Raw genomic sequence first — 23,766 nt, forward strand, 5'->3', positions numbered from 1 at the left:
GCGGCACCTCTGTGACTGCGGGCATAAAAGATGTAGATTCTTGAGAGGCCGACCATTGCTTGTTATTTGGACGCCATTTTTAGCGTTTTTGCTCTGGTGTTCTATGGCATGAAGACGCATGGCTTTTTAGTGAGCCAACTAGTATCTGCCATCATACAAAAGTTGAATCTGCGTTTTTTTTGGCTGGTATGAATTTCTGATTGCTTGCTGTGCTTTCTTTTAGCATATGGGTTTTGCAGAAAGTGAGAAAATGCATTGTTTCTTTTTGATGAAATTAGGTAACCACTAATGGTCGCCGGCTGGTTATTTCTTTGCTTCATTTGGAAGACATATCTGCTCTTTTGGTGGTTATTTTTGCTTCAGATTTAGGGCTTCTTCGTTAATTAGTGGAATGGCCATAATAAAGCTGCAAAAATTCTAGTGAAAAGCCACTCTGATACAGCAAATGATAATGATTGTTTGTGTCTTGCCCTTGCTAAAGATTTGCCCTCGTATATCCTCTTGAACTCCATTTAGAAAATGCTGATTTTGATTAAGGTTAGAGCTACAAATTTTCTTGCATTTGAACTTGAAGAAAGTTGCTTCTGAATTCCACTATAAAGTATATCATATACAAGTGGTACTGAAACCAGATAGTTTGTTTGATAGCGCTTTAGATCCTCCTTCAAGTTCTTCACATTAGTATATACTTGCTCAACCCCACGAGCGAAAGTAAAATAGTCTGTTGCACGCTCATACATATGCCATGGTGGAAGAAGACTGAGAAATCTGTCTCCAGGAATAGCAGGCACTCTCTCCCCTAGGTGCATAATCTGATGCAGCAAATTCTTATGGGTAAGCATGACACCTTTTGGAGTCCCAGTTGTTCCACTTGTATACACCAGTGTTGCAACATCATCTGATTTGATGGCCTCGTATCTTAAACAATGACAACATTGCCTTTGGTGACAAACTGTATAACCTGTTTCTTTGAACCCTTGATAGGAAAGCATCTTGAATTATTGGGGGGAACAACGTAAGCACCGGAAGTCTCATACATTCTTTTTGCAGTGTTTCCATCACTTGAATTATACCAACAGAGTAACTGATTTATAGGCAAGACAGCATTATTATGATGATTTCTGATCTCCTTCAGCAGCTTTGTAGATTTTTTGAAAATGAAAGCTGAATCCTTGTTGATTCCACAATTATTTCTCCATTGATATGTTTTGGCTTGCTGCCCTCTCTTTGCACATTCAGAAATCAATCTTGAAGCTCCATATAATGCTGTATTTTTATTTTTACTGCGACTGATAACTCCTTTGTAAACTAGTACTGATGAACACTATTTGTTTCTATCATTGTTATGACTTGCATCTGCTACCTTTATGACGCATTTTTTGTCACTGGCTGAAAATGGTTATTTTCTGTAATAAATAACTCCACCTGTAGCTTTTTTGCATATGCGAAACAAAAGTTTCAAAACTTAAAAGTTTTTCCCTTTGATGTTTCATTTTCTATTATTTGTATGCATATCAATTCCATCTGCTACGCCTGTCCTGATCTCTTCTTTTATAAGCAAAAGGTTTCAAAACAAAAATGAATTGTCCCTTTAATACTTTTATTCTACATGATCGACCTTTCTATTTGCTGATGTACGTCTGGATTTTATTGAGATGAATAGCATGTAGGATGGTAAATATGAGATTTGAGTGAGTCATCAGCATTGCTTAGATCCATTGGATCTAACCCATTCTCTTCTTTGTGAATATAGGGATTGGAAGCACGGAACGGGCGATGTCTGGAGTAGCGAGAGGATGGATGCAGTCAGACGCCATATCACCAGTCATTACATGCAATGACTGGTGCCCATGATCCTTTCTCCTTTTACCCTTTTATTCAGTTATTGGTTTCAGTAGGGTATAGATATATGTCAGCACGTAGAGACTACTCTCACAGTCAGATGTGTGGGAGAAATTTACTTTCAGCATTTAATTTCTGTCATGATTTACTCCATCATGCAAATATTGAACATTATTTCAAAATGAATAAAATACTTTTCTTTGATGTATTTTCTGAAAATTACTTTGAAAGTAATAAGCATATATTGCTTCATTTGAACATGTGTGAAAAATGAACAACATTTTTGGCGACCTTTGCTGACTGTCTGCCTGCTAGACACTTGATCAGTTGCCTTTGACATCCATTGGCCATTAGAGTCTGAAAATATGAATTCCTTGGACTTAAACCAGACCTGACACGACCCCTAAAGTTGCTGGTATGGGCTAGGATGTATGCAAATGAGTCTAATGATAACTGACAGGTTATTATTAGATTGATTTTTATGCATAATCAGATTGTAGCATTAACTTTAGAAGTCGGATTCATAGTTATCCATCTCAATTATGCATAAAAAATGTGTGAATTGGATGGATACAGGTGATTAGTATACGTGTGTGTGTGTGTATGGTCATGGCTGCCAGGTATGTATGAAAGTGGGACTGAAAGTGTCATGAAAAATGCAGCCCTAGGCGTATGCATATGCATGCATGTACTAACCTATATGTATGCATTTAATCCATGCATTAGTGTGCATGATTGAGGTGGGTGAGTATGATATGAAACAACCAGACCAACAACTTAACACTCCTAAAACCTAAAGAACAAAAAGAAAACTACTCTAGGAAAGGAAACTAAAACCGACATGTGCTTGGACAACACTTAGGGAAAACTTTGAACTAATATGCAGATGCATTTATTGAAAGCATGAAACCTAACCTAGAAAACAAAACAGAAAATAAATCATACCTCAAAGCAAGCCTTGAGGTGAATCCCGTTAACAGGAACCGGTAGAACATCTCCTTGAAGAGTGGCAAGCTGGAATGCATTGTGTTCTTTGCACTCAACAATCTGAAAAGGGCCTTTGCAAAAGTGATCAAACTTAGCATGCTGCCCTGGTCTTGTCTTAAGTACATCCCACTTCAGCACCATATCTCCTTCTTTGAAATGACGATCTTTTGCCTTTTTATCAAATGTTTTCTTCACCTGTAATTGCTGGTATTCCATTTCCTGCAGTGCCTTGCTCCTTTTCTCCTCTAACTCCATCAATTTAGCAAACCTTAGCTTAAGAGGATCCTGTTCTTCAAACAATATCAGCTGATCAGCAAGCTGTAACGTAGGAAATTCAGTAGTAACAGGTAACTTGGCCTCTTTCCCGTATACTAGAACGTAAGGAGATGTTCCAATAATTCGTTTAGGAGTAATCCTATCCAACCATAAGGTAGATTTCAACTTTGCATGCCAATTTCTTTTATTCTCCTCTAACGCTCTTTTAATAATCCTTAAAAGGTTCTTGTTTGTACTTTCAGCCAAACCATTACCTTGAGGGTAATAGTTTGATGAGGTATTCAGATATATACCTTTCTTTAGCGCCCATTCAGACACTCTTGCTCCCATAAAGGCTAATGCGTTATCAGAAATGATCGAATCGAGAACACCGAACCTTGTAGTCAAATCATCATAAAAATTAAGTACAGCTAATTCATTTGCCTCTCTTAATGCTATTGCTTCAGTCCATCTTGTAAAATAATCTGTAGCTATAATGATCCACTTGTGACTTGAACTAGAGTTTGGATTAATTGGGCCTATGAAATCAATACCCCACTTCATGAATGGCTGCTCAACCAAAATCGGTTTCAAGGGTAAGGCTGCCAGCCTTTCCTTGCCGGCAAATAATGCACATTTTTGACATTTTCTTGACCAACTATGGGCGTCTTTGAACAGATCAGGCCAATAGAATCCTGCCCTCAACACTTTATAAGCTGTCGTCTTTGGGGAAAAGTGACCCCCTTCATCATGAAACTGTTCCAGGATCTTGCTGGTCTGATCAACACTTATACAACGTAATAACATGCCACTATGGTCCTTTCTAAACAAAAAATCATGAACCAAGACATAAGGAATTGATTGAAGTCTGAAATACCTGCGTTTCACTCTATCCAACCTCAAAGGACACTCCCCTGTTTGCAGAAAATGTGTCATTTCAGTCAACCAGCAGTCTGATTGATTACCTTCAACTTGATTATTATCAACCAGCAACAGATTTTGGTTGATTTCTACCTCTTGAAAGCTGTTATCTGCCAACTGTTCGCATAATCCCTTGCCCCTAACCAGTTTGGTGATATGGATATCAACATCATACTCCATCACTCGAGTAATCCAGCCTGCTCTTTTTTCATTTAAATTTTTGCTTAACAAAAATTCTTTCACGCTTGGATGAGAAACCATTAGATGAATTTTGTTGTTGGAAACCAGGGGTCTGAATTTTTTTAAGCTTTTAATGACAACAAAAACATGCTTTTCAACAAAGCTGTACCTTTGTTCGAAATCTTGCAACCTTTGCTGAAAAACGCAATAGGTTGCTCCAAACCTTCATCATTTTTTTGTACCAGCATTGCTGAAATGGCGTCAAAACTGCCATAGGCATACAATATAAAATCTTTAGTAAAATCTGGATTAATCAAGGCAGGGGCAGCGGACAAGGACTCTTTAATTGCTTCAAAACAACGCTTTCCCTCTTTTGTCCAGCTGAAAACTGTATTTTTCTTTAACATTACTGTTAAAGGCTTCAAAAGATTAGCAACATCAGGTATGAAACATCTCACAAAATTTATCCTACCAAGAAAACTTTGTAAACCCTTCTTGTGGCTGGGTAGTGGTAACTCTAAAATCGCTTGAACTCTCTCGGGATCTATAGTAGTACCATGCTTTGAAACAATATAACCGAGAAGTTTACTTTCATGAACAACAAATACAGATTTCTTTGGATTAAGAGAAATACCAAACTCCCTGCATCTTTCTAACACTTGTCTAAGATGAAAAATGTGATCCTTAGCCTCCTTGCTGAAAACAGTAATGTCATCCAAATATACCAGCACTATTTTGTACATTAAATTTCGAAAAGCCATATCCATAGCCTTTTGGAACGTAGCTCCAGCGTTTGCTAATCCAAAAGGCATTCTTCTATAAGTCATGGTTCCCCATTTTGTGGTGAATGTTGTTTTAAACTGATCTTCATCTTTTACCAGCACTTGATTATAACCAGAATACCCATCTAACAAAGAAAACCTTTCAGAACCTGAAACATATTGTAAAATCTGTTCCATGGATGGTAAAGGATGCCTATCTTTTAATGAAGCTCTGTTTAGGTCTCTCAAATCTATGCACAAGCCTATTTCTCCATTTTTCTTTCTTACAGGCACTAAGTTAGAGACCCAAGAAGTATGTTTGATAGGAAAGACGATCCCTCCTTCTAAAAGTTTGTTTAATTCTTTCAACATTAGAGGTTCTAGCTTAGGATTGACAGGTCTCTGTTTTTGCCTTATAGGTTTGGTGTTAGGTTCAAGCTCAATGGTATGCTGGGTTAATTTAGGGTCAAAGCCTTTTAAATCAGAATAATCCCACGCAAAAACATCATTAAACTCCTGAAATAATTCAATAAACAACTGTTTTTCTTGCGGTGAATTTATCTTACCAACTTTCAGCCTTTTTCCTTCAGAAATTTCCAGCTCCTCGTAATGCTCTTCTTTCACTAGCAAACTAGTTTTATCTTTTTTCACTTGATCATCTGGATCAAAGATAGTTTCTAAAGTGACCAAACATTTAGGCAACTTGTTTGTTTTCAACTGAATAATTTGATCACTATATTGCTGACTGAATCTATCTTGATTAGCAACTGAAAACACATCTTCTTGCAACAAAAAACTTAAAATCTGTTCATCTGAATCAAAAACTTGCCAATTTATGTTGTTATCTGGTATTGAAGGTCTAACCACCACCTTAACATGATGCTGTTCGCTCTTTTTTCAGACATTTTCGACAATATCAAACTGTGGGCCTACTGCTGCCAGCCTATTAGCAAACTGATTCTTTGCTCTATGGATATTATATTAAAAGCTTCAAATTCTTCTATAATATCCCATACCCTATTCTTGTACAGCTTTAAAGTATCATTCTTGACAGAAATCAAATCTCTAACCTGGTTTACAACGAGTTCGCTGTCCCCAAAAACTTGCAAGCAGGCTATTTTTCTCTTCCTAGCCCATTCCAAACCTTGTACCAGTCTTTCATATTCAGCCACATTGTTAGAACATGCAAATGAAAAGCGAAAAGCAGCAAAATATTTATCCTCTTGGGGTGATGCCAGCATTACTCCCCCTCCAGCACCATTCTTGCTTCGTGAGCCATCAAAATACATCTTCCATACCTGATTTTCTTGTTCGCTGATATGATTTGTATCTTTGATCAGATTTGAAATTTCTGAACTTTGATCTAAAATCATATAATTTTCAAAACCAGCGTCATGAACAATGTTGTTTTGACTATTAGAAACATTTTCAGCAGCCCATTCATCAAGCAAAATATCCGAGATACCAGTAAGGGGTGTGTTAGAATCTACTACCTCAGGTTCATCAGTATCAAGTGACATCAGATTTGCATTTATAGCAGCAAGGACGTAAGGCTCTATATGGTCTTTTGCTAACTTTTCGGATTTAATAGTGATCTTTGTACCATATCTTGACCTAAAGAGCATATGAGACCAATCTGATGAAAAATAGCCACCAATCTTTGCAGTGAAATCTCTAGATAAGCATAATGCAAAAAATGGTGGAAGATCTATGACATAAACATCCTGAGGTATTGAAAAATTTGGACAAGCATGCAAGGTAAGACTAGCATCCTTAATAACACCTATTGTGTTAACAGCTGACCCATCCAATTGCACCACGCCTTTCTTGAGAGGTTGATATTTCAGTCCTAGCTGATCTGCTACCTTTTTTGGCATAACTAAACTTGTGGCTCCACTATCAATTATGCAATTGTGAACTAGATTATTGCCTATGATCAAAGAGACATAGAAAGGGGGAGGTTTGACAGTTGGAACTGCTATTTTGTTGTTACCTTCTTCATTATTTGCAAATACAACACTTGGCATATTTTCACCAGCATTACCTCTTTTCGATAATTCAGATTGCAACATATCAACTTGACCAGGTATTGTCAAAAAATCCCACATACTGATAGATACATTCATTTTTTTCATATTTTCAACAACATTAAAAGGAATTGATGCATGTACCTTAGGCTGCGATTTTGTAACAACAGGTTGTGCTTGCTGTTCTATGTTGGCATGTGGATTAGTTGGCTTATCTAATCCTGCAGTGGTTGAATTACTAATATTGCTATTGTTACTGTTTTTTTGGTCCTCTAAAGCCCTTTTTTTATTCTTGGAATAAACAGCAATATTAGGATCAGCGTTATTTATACCACAAAATTCATCTACCTGCCAATTTAGGAATGAAGCATCTGCAGGGGGTACATCTTGCTGTTGTTCCATTTCAGCCTCTGGTGCCTGCTGCATATATGTAGCGTTTTGTACCATCAAAGCTTGCTGAATGACGCCATTTGAACAGGTAGCTTGACTATGAGGTTGATTACATGGAAAACACCAGTCATATTATTTTGCATTGGTACAGGTACTATATCTCTTACCGGATTTGCAGCATTTAAGGGTGCTGGATTATAAGGCTTATATGGTCTCTGATTTATGCTCTGTTTATTTCCAGCATTGTACCCTTGAAAATTTTGCCTATTTTGAAGTTGCCCTTGGTTTTGTGGTTGGTATCCTTGATTATTCTGCTGCTGGTAACCTTGATTTGCAGCGAAATTTTGAGATTGAAAAGGTTGCCTTGGCTGAAATTGCTGCTTTTTGAGGTTAACCAATTTATTTCCAAAAGTTTGCATTAAGCTTTCAATCTTTTGCTGACCTATCTTAATATCTTGCAGCTCCTGAGAAGGTCCTGCAACAGCTATCTCTTGGCTGGAAACCACTGGTAATGGGCTGAAAGGTGGTATTTGCAAAGGTATATTTGGCTGTATATTTGGAAAAATAGGCAACGGAGGTCTAGGAGCAATTTTGCCTGCCTGTATGAGGCTATTTTCTGCCCTTACTGATATAGCAAATGCTTGTGGCAGCGTATTACCTCCCATAGACTGAATCATGACAGAAATATCGCTGTTCAAACTCTTAAGATAGTATAAAAATGCATGATCAACACTTGGTCTAACAGCAACAGGTATCCTATTCCATGTCTTTTGAAAACGTGTATTGAAATCAATCATTTGTTCTTGTGGAGCCCTTTTTATGGTTGTTAGCTGTTCTACCAATGACAAATGATCAGATTTGTCTTCAAAAAATTTGGTGAATGCATCACCCAATTCATCCCATGTGCCTATTGAAGCTACTGGTAAACTCCTAAACCATTCCAACGCTTTCCCCTTGAATGAAGCGGCCAGTAACCTGATTGCTACATTTTCTTGCGTCACATGATGAATATTGCATAAAGTTGCTATATCCCTAACATGTTCAAAAGCTGTAGTTTGGCTTTCTCCGGTGAAATATGGAACTCCTTTCAAAGCTGCTAAAGGGATGTTATTATGCTGTTGGAGATTCAAAGGACTCCCTTGATCAAAGGGAACAAAAGCAAAATTTCTTGGCTGAGCCATTACTGGTAGCTGATAACTTATCTGTTGTTGAGGTATTAATGATACAGCTGGTCCAGAAAATAAATTTGCAGCCGAACTTGATCTTGCTGTTGTATCTGCAAAAAATGTAGAAAATTTTGATTCCAAAGGCTCGGTTCTCCAATTGGGACTTACTGAAAACGTGCTACGAGTCTTTCTTTGATAAACTCGAGTACCCTATGCCGATTTCTGATTTCTCTTTGCTGGCTTTGTCCTAGCAAGGGTTTTGCCATGCCTTTTGGGTGTTTCAAGCTGTAAATATTCAAATGTATTCGAACTTCTGGTTTGTACCTTTCTCATTAACAGCACTGATTTGTACCTTTCTTTTCCACAGAGTTGCCAGATATGCAAAAAAAATTATAACTCTGCTGTTTGCACATCAAAAACAGCAGCAACTTCCTTAAAAAATAAGGCAAGGGTCCCACCGGGCGTGCCAAAAACTGTTATCTCCAAAAACTACACCCTGAAATTTGCTTTAAGTCCTAAAACTTGCAACGATTTTGGAGAAACATGGGATCAGCCAAAAGTTGTGGATAACTAATAACTTGGCTGAACCTCCGGATCCTAGGCCGATTCCTGTATAATATATCTTATACCTTACTTATACTAATGGGAATGTGAAAAACTTTCAGATGGAAAAGGGTAAAAAGATGACCTAAAACACGGAAAACTTAAAGAAGTAAGGTGATACACCAAAATTGATAACACAGATTACTGCTATACTTGAGACACAATGAAAGATTTGACAAGACATTCACAAGAAACCTTATTTGAAAATCTGCTAATTCACATCAATAATTTAAGAAAAGGTCTATGAACTTGAAAATATACGAAAGGAATTTGATCAAAATCGAATACATCAATAATTTAAACACAACTCAAAACCTATGAACAGCTATTTGGATAAAGAAGGTACAAGATAAGACATCATTTAGAAAGGCCTATAATTAAAACACAATTTGAATAACATCAATCACCTTAACGCACACAACTAAATTTGTCAACTCCAAAATTGGTTCCAATGAAAACTTTATTTCCATCAAAGGCCCTCAAAAAAGTACATCTGCATAATGGATCAGAATCATAAAAAAAAAAAAATTACACTTAAGGATCAAATCACATAAGTGTCCTTCCTCAAAATCTGAACCTCCCTCTCAAAAACCTGAGGAGTATATATAAACAATACACTGTCTCAAAACAAGAAAAGCTGGGTCGAAATAATGAGTTAACTCATTATTAAGCACCTCTGAAAAATCTAAAAACATGCTCAAAATATCCCGAACTGAAGTTCCACCAACCATGCATAAGAAAAGTGTAAAAAAGTCCCCCAAACTGCCAATAATCACTCCATAATGCACTCTGAAACTTTCCGTCTGAACTGTGGCCTCTAAAAATAAGAACTGCAGCTGTTTCCTTGAAATTTGGCATATATAAAAATACCAACTTCCCTTTCTTAACTCCATTTATTTGCATGATTTTTACCCTTGGACTTTACTATTATTATCATTATTATTTTATTGTATGAATGTTTTATTATTATTATTATTTTTTAAATGCAATTAAAAATAATAATAATAATAGTAAAGTCCAGACTTAAGAGTAAAATTGCATAAATATTCATTATCTTTAAATTGATTACAAAAGAATCAACTAAAGTATAATGACTTGAAATATATTCATGCAAAAATTAACTCAAACAATGCAAATGCATTCTAATAATCCCATGCAAAAAATAAATATCTCCATCCTCTAAATATATGCAATTGGACCCGAAATTCTCTTAAATGGCATTAAGGAATTTGATAAAAGGAAAGGCGAGTTACTTTGTCATTTGGTTTTTTTATTTCTTCTTTCTAAAAGCAAGAGTAACCAAATGCAATAGGGTTATGGTGAAACCCTAGCCGACATGGAATTTCATCTGTAATTCTCTTTCGCTTTGAGGCTATTTTCGGTGCATCATACCGCCGTTAGAAGCCTTTTACTGGTGTATTTGCATTTCTTTGGTCTCTGTTGCGGCACCTCTGTGACTGCGGGCATAAAAGATGCAGATTTTTTGAGAGGCTGACCATTGCTTGTTATTTGGACGCCATTTTTAGCGTTTTTGCTCCGGTGTTCTATGGCATCAAGACGCATGGCTTTTTAGTGAGCCAACTAGTATCTGCCATCATACAAAAGTTGAATCTGCGTTTTTTTTGGCTGGTATGAATTTCTGATTGCTTGCTGTGCTTTCTTTTAGCATATGGGTTTTGCAGAAAGTGAAAAAATGCATTGTTTCCTTTTGATGAAATTAGGTAACCTCTAATGGTCGCCGGCTGGTTATTTCTTTGCTTCATTTGGAAGACATATTTGCTCTTCTAGTGGTTTTTTTTGCTTCAGATTTAGGGCTTCTTCCTTAATAAGTGGAATGGCCATAATAAAGCTGCAAAAATTCTAGTGAAAAGCTACTCTGATACAACAAATGATAATGATTGTTTGTGTCTTGCCCTTGCTAAAGATTTGCCCTCGTATATCCTCTTGAACTCCATTTAGAAAATGCTGATTTTGATTAAGGTTAGAGCTACAAATTTTCTTGCATTTGAACTTGAAGAAAGTTGCTTCTGAATTCCACTATAAAGTATATCATATACAAGTGGTACTGAAACCAGATAGTTTGTTTGATAGCGCTTCAGATCCTCCTTCAAGTTCTTCACATTAGTATATACTTGCTCAACCCCACAAACGAATGTAAAATATTCTGCTGCACGCTCATACATATGCCATGGTGGAAGAAGACTGAGAAATCTGTCTCTAGGAATAGCAGGCACTCTCTCCCCTAGGTGCATAATCTGATTCAACAAATTCTTATGGGTAAGCATGACACCTTTTGGAGTCCCAGTTGTTCCACTTGTATACACCAGTGTTGCAACATCATCTGATTTGATGGCCTCGTATCTTAAACAATGACAACATTGCCTTTGGTGACAAACTGTATAACCTGTTTCTTTGAACCCTTGATAGGAAAGCATCTTGAATTATTGGGGTGAACAATGTAAGCACCAGAAGTCTCATACATTCTTTTTGCAGTGTTTCCATCACTTGAATTATACCAACAGAGTAACTGATTTATAGGCAAGACAACATTATTATGATGATTTCTGATCTCCTTCAGCAGCTCTGTAGATTTTTTGAAAATGCAAGTTGAATCCTTGTTGATTCCACAATTATTTCTCCATTGATATGTTTTGGCTTGCTGCCCTCTCTTTGCACATTCAAAAATCAATCTTGAAGCTCCATATAATGCTGTATTTTTATTTTTACTGCGACTGATAACTCCTTTGTAAACTAGTACTGATGAACACTATTTGTTTCTATCATTGTTATGACTTGCATCTACTACCTTTATGACGCATTTTTTGTCACTGGCTGAAAATGGTTATTTTCTGTAATAAATAACTCCACTTGTAGCTTTTTTGCATATGCGAAACAAAAGTTTCAAAACTTAAAAGTTTGTCCCTTTGATGTTTCATTTTCTATTATTTGTATGCATATCAATTCCATCTGCTACGCCTGTCCTGCTCTCTTCTTTTATAAGCAAAAGGTTTCAAAACAAAAATGAATTGTCCCTTTAATACTTTTATTCTACATGATCGACCTTTCTATTTGCTGATGTACGTCTGTATTTTATTGAGATGAATAGCATGTAGGATGGTAAATATGAGATTTGAGTGAGTCATCAGCATTGCTTAGATCCATTGGATCTAACCCATTCTCTGCTTTGTGGATACAGGGATTGGAAGCACGGAACGGGCGATGTCTGGAGCAGCGAGAGGATGGATGCAGTCGGACGCCATATCACCAGTCATTACAGGCAATGACTGGTGCCCATGATCCTTTCTCCTTTTACCTTTTTATTTAGTTATTGGTTTTAGTAGGGTATAGATATATGTCAGCACGTAGAGACTACTCTCACAGTCAAATGTGTGGGAGAAATTTACTTTCAGCATTTAATTTCTGTCATGATTTACTCCATCATGCAAATATTGAACATTATTTCAAAATGAATAAAATACTTTTCTTTGATGTATTTTCTGAAAATTACTTTGAAAGTAATAAGCATATATTCCTTCATTTGAACATGTGTGAAAAATGAACAACAAGACCTTTTCATTTTCGTTTGTTCTTACTAGTTTAAAAAAGGATTTGTTTTAGCTATTTGTCTCTTATGGCCGGGTCTCGCCCAAAATTACCTAAAGAAAAGCCTACCACTTCCCTTACCAATTTTCTATCAAAAGTAAAAGACACTTTCCTAGTTGACGAAGAAGTTAGCAAGTTGCTGACTAGATTTTCAAAGCCAAAACCTGGGTCCATTGTATAAAAGGTAGCCAAGAGTTGATTATTGCAGGCTGCAAGTTTCCCAGAAGCAGTTCTTTTCCCAGAGCTTGTTTTAGAATGCAGGAATAGATATGATGTCACCCAAATGTGTATTAGAACATACCTAGGTGAAGTTTTGGTGTATGTGAATAGGGTCACAATCATGGGTGCCTTAAGGATTCCGATGCACGAAGAATATGAAGCTTGGGCTATTGACCTTTCAAACACCAAATTTGCATCAGACCCAAACATTTTCAATAATGCCATTGCCAAAAATTGGTTACTCAAACCGGAGAAAGGAGGTTCTCGCATTCCTCATCTCGTAAGAAGAGAACACATGATACTTGAAATAAAAGATGTAATTACCCTTTTGAACAGGGTTAAAGGAAAGAAGCATGCTTTCCACTAGGAAAATTGGATTTATTTCTTTGTCCAAACCATCCTAAGTGATGGGAAGCGTATTGACTAGGTAGAAATCATAGCAGACTAATCGCATGATGAGCTTTCCCAAGTATTTGGAGTTTTTGGTTTTTACATGAGCTCGTACTTGTTCTACATCTTGGCATGTTGCAAAGAATGGGTTGGATTGCCTCATGCCTTATGGGTAAACAACATGCCCATATATGACTATTTCCCTTCCTTACATAAAGAAAAGAATTAGGGTAATTTCAAGAGGGTGCAGGATACTTAACTTGCTAAATTAGTGTTTTGAACTACAAGGAAAAGAACAAAAGAGATTGGTCGAAGAGGCAACACAATTCATATCCATCTATGGTAGTTTCTTTACAGTTTTCTAAATATACATACATTCGAGTTGGTGGATTTGAAGGGGGCTCCCTTAAATTGCCTAGGTATTGCTTAGAACATTATGTTCTGATCGAAGTCTGTAGATAGGTAGTAGAAGTTGACAAAAGTTGCAAGGTTAGGAGGGGTTTTGGTTCTACTTTTCCCATAGAACTTGGTCATTATTGGTGCAAAACTATCCAAGAAGCTTTTGACCTAGAATAAAAAACAATGAATCTAGAAGCTATACTGCTCGTCGTAGCTTTGATAGCAAAGATTTTGCTCAACTCTGTTTGAGCTGCATCCTTCATTCTCACATGCTTCTCATTTAGAAGATTTTTGGGCCGACTGTGAAGATGACTATGAGGTAAGGAAGAGATGGTGGTCTAGGCTCACTTTGAAGGAAATAAAGGAGTATAAACTCCATATGAACATGAAAAGTGTGAAAGAAGATAAAGACGAAGAAGTGGTCAACCCTTTCTATATAGCTCAAGTCAAAGCTTTTCCCTTGCCAAAAATAGATTAGGATTCACCTGAGAAAGATGACCTGTAGAACTAAAAATTGGCTAAAAGAGGAAAGGAAGTCTAAGATGGGAGATTCAAGGCAACCTTCACAAGAGGCTTTCATCCACTCTAATTCACCTCTGCCTTTTTGTAGTACTGATAAAGGTGTCACCTTTTCCCCTACAGATATTTTGAACCTTAAAGCTGAAGTTGAACCCAGTGTTCAAAGTTCAGTTCAACCTTCAAGTTTAGCAAGGCGGACCCGCTCTCACACCAAGAAAGAAAATGCCCAAAGAGCTATTGTGGAAGATACTATTACAAACCCAGTTGAAGTTGAAGTTGAAGTTGTTGATGAATCTTTTGGAGAAGGAATACAAAAAGTCATGGATCGGGGTGGTCAGTAGATAGTAGGTGATGTCAATGCTCTAGGTTCAATGATTACTAACATTGCCTCCCATGTTTTACAAACTCCTTCATCCAAGGGTACTACTCTTGTGCCGAATTGATTTGACTTGTCAGTAAACAAGAAAATAAGTATAGTGCCAGTAAGCATCTCAGTGGAGGATATGGTCAGGAAGTGTTTGGGAAAAACGCCTAAAGCCAAAAACCAAAGATAGAAACCATACTAGAGGTTGATGAGCAGACAGGGTGCTAGGTTGCTGATGTATATAAACCTTATGAAGATAAAACTCCGGATAACATCGCACCCCAGGATTGCACTGTAGAGAAAAAGGTTCTCGGACTAGCCTCCAAAGTTGTAGATATGAAAATACTGGATGTAGGACATGCTAGGGTCACCAGCTGCATCTGGAAAGATTGGAAGGGGAAGAAAGAATTGAAACAATCTATCTGTTTGCTGGCAGAATATATTCACACCTTATAGAATGCTGAAGTGGACTGTCAACCGCAAGCCATCTCCATGGTTGATGTGACTTCCCCAGCTAATCAACAATTCATCGATCAAGTGAAAAGGGTTAGGTCAGTCTCTTAGGCATTTGATGAATGGCTTGAATCTTGTGGTTTCCTGTGAGGTTAGCTACATTTTCTGCTTAGCTGAAACAAAGATAAAAGCTACACAAATGATGATCAATTTGGAATCAAAGCTTGGAGCCTAGACCGAAGAAAAGGAAAAATGGGATGATGTTATAGCTCAAATCACTGAAGTCCAGAAGTATGGGATGGATAAGTTTCTAATAGAGAAATAGAACTTTGGCATAGACGTAAACTACTTGTATGTTTCTAGAACCAACCTGGAACGGAGGAACATGGTTATTGAACAATGCCTGGATGAATGCTCAAAACTTGTTAAATAGCTAGATTGTTTGAAGCAGATTCTAGACAATGACATGAAATGCATTGATGTTGAAATCTTGGGCAATAAAGACCCACCTAATAAGAATCGAAAAGAAATTGAGGTAGCTTGTCAAGATAAGTTACAAGCTCTGAAGGACACCAAGGAAGTTTCTGTTGTGAATTTCACCATCATCGCCTGAACAAATTCAATGATCATAATCAACAATGGTCACCTGGTCATGCAAAATAAAAAGTTGGAACATGCTCGTCAAGTTATCACTATCTAGCAGCTGAGGACAAAACAATTGGGAATTCCACAATAGAAAGAGATAGTTGACTTCAAAGTTGCTTACTGTTGTCGGTAAATTCTATATTGCAGCTGATAGGTAGAATAGTATCCAAACGGGCGCTATGACGGTTAAGTCACCCCTTTGAGAAAGTATATGTACACTATCCGGAAGGGACTTTGGATCATCATTATAATCATCTAAATCATATTGTAAGCATTGGAGTGCATATTGCATATATGAATAAAAAGTATTTGTTTTGTGTTATATCTTGCTATACTACATGCGATAAGTATCCTTTTATCCAGTACAGTAAACATTTGGTATCGTTGCTAGTCGAACTTGGAATGAAAGGAGTGTTATGAAGATTAATGCTGAATTTTCTTAACAAGGATAGGAATAAGATAAAAGATAAGGATGAAATACACATAGCACAAGAAGTTTTAATTTTAGCACAATAGGCGGAGTGCAGACAGAAGCTTCAGTAGATTGCCAACGGACACCACTAGGGTGAAGGAGCACAGATGGAGGGAGTGCATTCACCTAGTAGATCGAGGAGTGCCGAGGAATTGGTAGAAGAGACTTGACAGCGATTGAATTTGGTGGAAGAGACAAGGGAGGAGTTCCTCAACTTGTATATGCTGAGGGTAGAGAATCCGAACGGAAGGGAAGTAACTCGCATAGCTCGAAGTGCTGAAGGAGCACAAGTGTGGAGTGAACTCTTCGTTCTCGATACACCCGATGAACAGATATAGGTAGAGAATCAATCAATTTTGCTTGCGAAAGATCTTTTCTCACCAGGTAACATGGTTGTTGGAAGTAGGATGGTTGTTCGAAGTAGCGCGGTTGTGTAGAACAATGTAGCTGCTCAGAACAATGCAGGTGCTCACAATAGCGTGCGTACATAACAGGTACCACAGAATCAAAAAAAAGTAGTAATGGCGAGATTGAAGGAAAAATTGTTGAAGTTCAATGGTGATGGGACAACAGATCCGTTTAGACACTGTAAGACATGTGAAACAATATGGACAACAATTGGTGTAATGGATGAGGATGATTGGGTCCGACAGTTTCCAGTGATCCTATGGGGCATAGCAATTGATTGGTTTGCAGACGCGGATCCTCAGGAGCTAACTACATGGGCAAAAGTTAGGAAGGAGTTCATAGTAGAGTTCTGACTGTTAAGGGATGATAACGAAATTGTAGTAGAAATATACAACACAAACCAGGGAAAGAATGAAATGATCCGTGTCTATGCAAGAAGGCTAAAAGAGTTGGTGGGAAAGACGGAGAGCCCATCGGTTGACGGATTAAAGAAGTGATGGTTTGTTGAGGGGCTACAGCCGACTCTGAAGAAAAAATGAAGATTGTACTTCTAGCATCGTATGCAGATGCATATAATTGAGCAATGGATTTGGAGAGTGAGCAAAAAAAAAGCAAGAAGAAGAAGCACAAATCGTCAGACTCAAATGATTCATCGTTCGAAAGTAGTAGCAGTGATGAGGAATCAAGCAAGAAAGTTTGAGTGTTGTAGAAGGATATGCTATGAATTATGAAGGAATTTAGAACTTGAAAAAGAATCCTAACTTAGTGAAAGGGGAATTGTGGTGTACGAATTGTAAGGAGGAAGGCCACAAAAAGGGCTTATGCCCGAAAAAACAATTCTGTGATATCTGCCAGGTTGCGGGACATTCCATAAAGGAATGCCCATTTAATATGAAATCAAAAGGACACTAGCAAGTGTTACTAATGTAGGAAGTGTCCACCGGAACAAACACGAACAACAATGCAATCTCAGGAGGATATCACAACAATAACTGGTGTGGAAGGAGTGGTAATAATAATAATGGAGCCCGGAGTCGAATACAGTACGATGCAAGTGGACGACCGATGATACAGTGCTATGTGAGCAACCTCTAGGGGCACTTCGCCAGAGATTGTACCAAGGAGATGCCGCAACTATTATGTAGATGGTGTGGTCCAGGAGACCATGAATATTCGAAATGCTCGAAACAGGGCATGAATTTATTAAGCATCGAAACATGTAATGAGGAAACACTAGCCATTACACGTGAGCAAGCTAAGAAGGCAAAGTACCCTGATGCGGAGGAAGAAAAGAAGAGGTTGCAACAAGCACAAACGGAGTTGGAGAAACAAATGGAAATATGAAAGTTGCAAGCAAAAGACACTGCCGACACCTCGAAGAGGAACCTGGCAGAACAAAACATGATAAGGTAGGTAATGCAGATAGAAGTTCCTATAAAATTAAATGACCTTACAATGCCTTAGTTATGGATGACGATTCTAAATATGACCACTTTTGAAAGCAATGACGGAAATAGGAAAGGACGGTAGTGGAATGACTGCAGCAGACCCAATGCTACTGGCACTCATGACATGAAGGCATCTAGCAGTTGTTGAGATGGGTATCCTCGGGACAGTACTTACAGACACAATTGTGGATGGAGGGTTAAGCGTGAATGTGTTACGAGAGGATATATGGAAAAAGTTGAGACAACCTACGTTGTGGACACCTACATTCCAGTTATTCACGGTGGATCAGCTAGGAATCAAACCGTTGTGAACCTTGATGGTACAGTCGGTAACTATTGGAATGCAACCATTTTTATTAGATTTTGTGGTTATTCTACTAAAAAGAAAAGGGTATGATGCTATCCTTGGACAGGGTAGGTTGGTGCAAGCAAAAGTGAAACATGATTGAAAACGAAATACCCTATCCATGTAATGTGGAGGTAGAAGATTCATAATTGACCTGCACACATAGATGGTAGGTGAGGAGGCAACATCGTTAGATTTTGAAGGTGAAGGTGAAAGTGATGATGAAGGAAAGAAGAGAATGGAACCAAACGAAGGAGTATTGAGATCAGGAGGGTCGAATGATGACAACCTAGATTTCGTGAATGGTCTACTTCATTGGTAGATGGAGGATTACGAACTTTTCCCGAGCTGTAACATGTTGGGTGTCTAGGAGGAAAAAGAAGGGAACGAGTTTCCGAAAGAGTATAGCAAAATAAAAGAGGGAGAAGGGCATGTGGATGAGACACCGACCCACACTTTTAGTGAGGACAAACATATAAAGTATGAAGAGCCTACTTTGAAAACAATGAACTTGGGAGATGAGGCTAATTCGAAAATTATTCTTGTAGGAGATGATTGGAATCCAGTTCTGAAGGTAGCAACGTTCAAAATATTTATGGAGTACAAGGACGTCTTTGCCTGGATGTATAAAGATTTAAAAGGAGTGCCACCTTAACTATGTGTCCATTGGATACCGTTGATAAAAGGTGCAGTACCCATATGGAAGCGGTCATACTGGATGAAAAAAAATTATGCAGCACAGGTCACGGATGAGGTCGATTGGATCCTGGAAGCAAGAATTATTTTTAGAGTGTAGACAAGTGAGTGGATATCACCAATTGTGATATCTCTGAAAAAGGACACCATGCAGATAAGAATATGCATAGACTTTTGATGCCTAAATGCGGTAACAATCAAAGATCCAGTTCTGATACCATTCACGGATAGCATTCTGGAGGAATTGCGGGGCATGAGATTTATTCATTCATGGATAGGTTCTTGGGGTACAACCAGATATCCATCGCCGAAGAGGATAGATTAAAAACAACATTCATTGTGGAAGATGGAATATACACCTACAACACGATGTCGTTCGGACTATGCAATGCTCTGGCAACATTTTAGAGAATTATCCTACACATATTTGATAAAATGTCTGTCGGGAACTTTAAAGCATTTTTGGATGATTGGTCAATTTTTAGCGCAAAGGATAAACATATAACAATACTTGAAGAATAAATGGAGAGGTGTAGATGGGCATGATTGGCACTGAATTTGAAGAAGTGCAGGTTCATGGTACCACAAGGGAAGTTACTAGGACACAGTCTGCAAAGTAGGGCTGAAGATGGATCCAGACAAGGTTTGAGTAATTTTTGATGTGCCACCATCGACGGATATATCTGAAGTAAAATCATTTCTCGTACACATTGGATATTACCGAAGGTTTATCAAGAACTTTGCAAAGATTTCCTACTCGCTAGACAAACTCACCTGCAAGGGTGAACCTTATAAATGGGAAGCAGAGTAGAATGAAGCCTTTGATGGATTGAAGACAAGGTTGGCCACAGCACCGATCCTAGCCTATTCGAACTAGGATAAGGAATTTCATGTTCATGTGGATGCATTGAATTATGTGATTGGAAAAACACTAGCATAGATAGGTGACCATGGATTGGACCATCCGGTGTATTTTGCAATTAGATTATTATCTAAGGTGAAGAAAAAACATAGTATGATGGAGCGAGAGGTGCTAGGGATGGTGTACACAGTGCAAAACTTTAGACATTATTTGTTGACGATGCTATTTGTATTCTATGTAGATCATTAGGCACTGCTATATCTAGTAAATAAGCCAATTATTCAGGGAAGAATAAGTCAATGGTTATTATTATTGCAGGAGTTCATATTCAAGATTGTGGTGCAGCTAGGGAAAGTCATGTAAGCGCAGACCACTTGTCGAGGATAAAGTTTGGAGAGCCACCGGAGGGAGTGAATGATGATTTTTCCTGACGCACAACTATTTCACATTGTAGTATTGTGATCCTGGTATGCATGTATCGGGGAGTATCTATCGATGGGACAGTTTCCTAGTGAGATGCCGCCAAATGAGAGAAGGAAATTGGTGCTAAGGAGCTAGACATTTCAGTTGATCAACGAGCTACTTTACAAAGTGGCACTTGATCATATTCTAAGGCTATGCATTTTGGAAGAGGAAATTTTGAAGGTATTGAAGGAAGCACATGAGGGACTAGGAGGAGGACACATGGAGCCAGACACAACTGTGTGGAAGATACTTTTGGCAGGGTTATGGTGGCCAACCATATACAACAACGCCAAAGAGTGAGTTGTTGCATGTGACACATGTCAGCGAGCTGGAAAACCGTTGAAAAGGGACTTCATGCCTTTGAACCCTTCGCATATGCAAGAGCTTTTTGAAAGATGGGGATTGGACTTTGTTGGACCCTTGAAGGTAAGCAAAACTAGATGGTGCAAGTACATCATGGTGGCGACAAAGTATCTGACCAAGTGAGTGGAGGCATGCGCACTACCGAACAACTCTATAGTGAGCACAGTGAGATTTATCTATGAGAAAATCATCACCAGATACGAGATTCCATTGCAGTTGACAAGCAACCAAGGAGGACACTTTGTTAATCATGTCATCCGATTGCTCACTACCAAATTCAAAATTTATCATTCACTATCGAGCTTGTACTATCCGAGAGCCAATGAACACGCTGAAGCCACGAATAAGGTCCTGGTTAGAGTGATTTATAAATCTGGTGCAGTGGAGGGAGAAGATTGGGAAGAAAGCTTACCATCAGCATTGAGTGTACCGCACTTCATATAAGGTAACAATCGAACACACTCCATTTCAGTTAATGTACAGACAGGAGGCCGTGGTACCGATGGAACTCATGGTACCGAGTTTAAGGATTGCCATCGAGAACAAACTAGGTGACATGGAAAGCCTAAGGGAGAGATTGTATAACTTGAATAAACTGGATGAACGACGATTGTAGGCGTAATGGGCCACAAAAGTTACATAAAACAGGCGAAAGGTATGGCATGACAAGCACTTGAAATTGAATAAATTTTAATCGAGCCAATTAGGTTTGAAGTATAATGGGCGGAATGAGATCAGACGAGGAAAATTCAAAGCTAAATGTGTCGGACTACACAAGACACGAGAATTTGGCAATAATGGGGCAATCAAGTTATGGACGCTAGACAGGAAGTATTTGACGTGCTGAACGGGTCGAAGTTAAAATCTATCATAAAAGAAATGTTCCTCTGTCGACGAAAAACTGAGAGAGAATAACAATAGTAAATAATGTATATATGTAAGATAAGTAAATGTAGATAAAATATAAAGTTGAACATATTTTTTAAGACGGATCTAGAAGTAATCAAGTAATAAAGAACAGGATTAGTAAATGAGTATTAAAGTGACCATATGGACACAATAAAGTCACGGGCAAGTTACAAAGAACTCTGATTGTATAGCCATGTGTAGGAAAGAGACTTAGCCGTATGGCTATGTGTAAGGAAGAAACTTAGCCGTTAGACCGTACAACAAAAGGAAGTATGGTTAACATCAAGCAGAACCATATAGCCAAGGAGGGGATAAATTGCTAAAAGAGTACGAAATAACCATTGCACAACAAGGAAAAAGAGGAGCGTATGGCCACCTGAGAGCAAAGGAAGAACAAAATCACATAGAGGAGACCAATAGAGACACCTACGACCAAAACAAAGGACAAATAATAGTATCGTATGGTGATTATGTATAGCAAGGCAAAGTGATCATCGTACGGCGAGGCAAACAAGAGGGTGGAGGCACCATCATATGGGCCAAATGAAAGACTAAGAAGAGAGGACATTGACATCGTAAGACACTCAATCGTATGGTCCTTGAAAGGTAGAGGAGATCAAGTACAGTCTGGGCCATCTAGAAAAGCAGAACAAATTACAATACGGTACAAGGAGAAGCAAAAGTGTCGTATGGTGGTTTGTACGGCAACCTTGGAGAGCACTGTGTGGCCCACCTAGGATACTGTACGACTGTACAATAAGCAATTATAAAGACAGAGTATCGCCCAAACATTGTATCATATGGACAAAATTGCTACAAAGGCATTGCATCGAGTAGCTGTATGCTGTACAAAGTAAGTTGTGATATAAAATAGGTTGTACGGTACATATGAAGGCCATCTGCTAATTCATAGAAGCCGCATTGACAAAGGAATAGTAATAAAGTCACCCTTCAGAGGCTATACCAGAGCATTTAGGAGGAAGGAGTCGTACTCTTCAGGAAGCAAGGGCCGTACAATCTTTGAAGAAGGGAATACTATAGCTATAGAACAGTGGAGCAAGGCAAATTCAGAGTAAAGGAGTTGTACAAATCTGTATGGATGCCAAGGATAGGAGAACTTTAAAATAAAATTGTACAGAAGGAAGTAACTAACCTAATGGATTTTGTTTTATTCGAGAAAAACGACAAAAAGGTGACAGCTATTCATTCAACCAGTAAGAGAGCTTGGAAAAAGAAATTAGAAGAGGATTTAGTGAGAACTGCAGCCATGAACAGGGATGTGAAGACATTGCCATCCAGAGTTCGTATAGTAGGAGGAACCAATACAAGACCAAGCAAAAGGAAAGTGAAGCAACCAACACAGTCGACTGCGACAGATATTCCTTAAGCATAGAATGTTGCATTCGAAGGATTGAATGGAGTAGAATGCCGAAAGTGGTGGCAAGAGGCACCTGATAACCATCCGGTAAAGGCCAACCTTCGGAAGGCACAGGTTGAGTGGGTAATACAAATGCCTGTATTCGGTATCAGAGATTACGAATGGTTTCTATGCATCATGATAGAAATGTATGATAGGTTCTCTCGAACCAATATGTTTGAGTACCTTGGTTGCAACTTGGTGGTATCATTCAAACCGCCTGACTCCACATGGGTATTCGGGGTACCTAGCTATGCACAAGGGGGAAGGAAGATAGATAGCAAACGTAAAAAGTTGAGCCGAGAAGTAAAAACATAGTTGATACAACTCGTATGTGGGGATTTGATGCAAGCAGAACTGGAAGCTCTCACAGACACATTGAGGGGTAGAGGGTGGAAGAAATCCAATGTGTAGGAAGGTCACTGGCGCTGTCTGATGGACGTGGTGAAGAGTCGCCTCATAGGCTCTAGCCGCGTCTCAGACATTTCCTTCCCACATGTAGCAATGATGAACGAGATTCTGCATGGTAGGGTATATGACTAGGCTGCATTGTTGGCCGAATGGATGTGTGAATTCATGACGTTACAACACAAAATTCTACATGTCGCATTATGCCATCGGCCTATTCTTGGAGGCAACAATGCGAATGATCCCCA

The 23,766-nt window shown here is 38.4% G+C and overlaps 1 protein-coding gene and 1 long non-coding RNA gene across 3 annotated transcripts in view; one reads left to right on the plus strand and one right to left on the minus strand.

Annotated features, from left to right (window-relative positions):
• Positions 1–12,372, plus strand: part of LOC149531692 (uncharacterized) — a 34,398-nt gene extending 22,026 nt beyond the window's left edge. Inside the window, exons 2-3 of the long non-coding RNA XR_016359070.1 lie at positions 1,754–1,844; positions 12,329–12,372. This is a non-coding gene — a long non-coding RNA (uncharacterized LOC149531692). The remainder of the gene's footprint in view (positions 1–1,753; positions 1,845–12,328) is intronic.
• Positions 1–23,766, minus strand: part of LOC149531691 (Major facilitator superfamily protein) — an 84,685-nt gene that overhangs the window by 38,709 nt on the left and 22,210 nt on the right. The gene's annotated exons all lie outside the window — the stretch shown is intronic.

Source organism: Cupressus sempervirens, chromosome 11 (genome assembly GCF_028749045.1).
Source record: "Cupressus sempervirens isolate cs-2001-9-10 chromosome 11, ASM2874904v1, whole genome shotgun sequence".
In the NCBI taxonomy this organism is placed as follows: domain Eukaryota; kingdom Viridiplantae; phylum Streptophyta; class Pinopsida; order Cupressales; family Cupressaceae; genus Cupressus; species Cupressus sempervirens.